At 39.6% G+C, this 1908-nt stretch overlaps 1 long non-coding RNA gene across 1 annotated transcript; it reads left to right on the top strand.

The window, feature by feature from the left end:
• Positions 1-578: 578 nt before the first annotated feature.
• On the top strand, positions 579-1697 carry LOC122194900 (uncharacterized). Its single transcript, XR_006184696.2, has 2 exons — positions 579-1405; positions 1486-1697. It is a non-coding gene; the product is annotated as an uncharacterized LOC122194900 (long non-coding RNA).
• Positions 1698-1908: the final 211 nt, after the last annotated feature.

Below are 1908 nucleotides of genomic sequence, written 5' to 3'. Positions count from 1 at the left end.
CCTACATCAACGATTTCACACATCAAGGTTGAGTTCATGGCCCCACTTTATAGTTTTCAAACCTTTTACCAGGGGGTAATACATGTTAAATCACAACTATTAGGATAATATTATGCCTGGTAGATTACCTGTCAAACTTTTATGGACAATATTGTCCCTAGATGTTACACATACTAAAAAACACTTAGAAATTATGGATACACGATCATTATGCTGGTAGAACTTTTAAGGGAAATATTTTACCTAGCTGTTATGCTAGCCAACCTATAGCCACCTTTTGGATAACTTTGTACCTAGTGGTTACTCTTCCCAAATACTCAACTAAACTGAAGCTTATAGTTGCTAGTCTTGGTGTTCTTTGGGTCCTAGAGTCATAAAGTTTCAACCTTTGAAGCTTTAATCCATCCATGCATGTGTAATGGCCATTTTTATGGAAGTAGATTGTTATATTTTGAGTTTGGGCCCATTTGGGGCTTGCAAAGCCACCAAGTTGTCGACTTTATGGGTTAAGATGTTGTATATGATTCAAATATGTGATTGGGACTCTTGGACTTAAGTGGTTAAGGACTTATTGGAGAAAAGGCTTAATGGGTGAGTACGTTGGGCGTACAAGCTCATACGCGCACCGTACAAGCCATGCAGCGTGTACGCTTAGCGTACAGTTGAGTACACCCCACGTACTCATGCAATTGGGCTTGGCGTTTTTTGGGCCTCGGTTCGGGCCATTTTCTTCGACTTTGTTATTTTGGGCTTTTGGGCCTTTTGGGCCAGCTGGAATTAAGCTTTTGGATTAAGGAATTTTAGTGGTCCTGGCCCATTGGGCGGTTTGTGACCAATTTGGAAAATTGGGCCATAAGTGGGCCTTTGTGGATCTTTTAGTTTTGGGCCTTATTAGTTTATGGTTTTGGGCCGTAGTTTTGGATCACGCTAGGCCAGGGGTAAAAAGGTCATTGCACCCCAAGTATGGATTATTGATTATAGTTTGGAACCCAAGTATTGATTGGGTGTTATTTTGTACTGATAGCTCGGGGAGTCGTCAGGGAAACAGCTAGGGATTTCTTTCTGTGAGATTCAGCATTTGAGGTGAGTTTCCTCACTAGGTTTAGCGGGTCAAAGGCACCACTAACGGCCCTTCTTGTTTATGTTAGGATGCTAAGAGTCTGCATGACCCTTGCATGTGTTATGTACTGACGTGTATACCGTGCGGGGCTCAATGTCGGGTGAGGCCCGAGGACTGGAACATATGCTAGTGTTATGATCATTAGATGTGTTAACATGATTATATGATATTGACTTTATGTGTATAGCAGACGAGGCCCAGTAACAGGCGAGGCCTGAGAATAACATATCTATAAACCGATCGGGGAACGATGTCGGGTGTGGCCCGATGTCGTGCGGGGGCCTAGTAAGTGATTTATTATGTATGTGGGGTAGTTTGGGGAACTCACTAAGCTTTGTGCTTATTGTTTTCAATTTATGCTTCAGGTACTTCTGTGGCAAAGGGAAGAGAACGGATTGAATGCATCGCACACACGATTGGGATTCCGCATATCATATTTTACTCTGATTTTTATGACATTTGATACATTGGTTATTTTGAGATGTATGGATAATATTTGGAAATACTATTTTACCTACTTTAAAAATGAAATTTTTGGGACCATATTTTGGAATGTTACATTTTGATTTCCTTTTAAGAGCTTGTTTAGATTTATATTAAAAAGTTAGGTTATTTTCAAAGAGCTCATTTTGAATTTGACAAACTGGTGAATGGGAAGTGTTAGAGCTTTTTAACACTTTCAAGTACCAACTTAGATAAAATTAAGTATCATGTAATATTTGAATCACATTGTTAACTTGTCATACATGGAGTTGGAGTTCTCATAAATTCTGAATTAACTTTAATCA

This window comes from Lactuca sativa, chromosome 7 (genome assembly GCF_002870075.4).
Source record: "Lactuca sativa cultivar Salinas chromosome 7, Lsat_Salinas_v11, whole genome shotgun sequence".
NCBI classification, from domain to species: domain Eukaryota; kingdom Viridiplantae; phylum Streptophyta; class Magnoliopsida; order Asterales; family Asteraceae; genus Lactuca; species Lactuca sativa.
The sequence above is the reverse complement of the archived record's forward strand: the minus strand, read 5'-3'. Positions and strand labels throughout refer to the sequence as shown.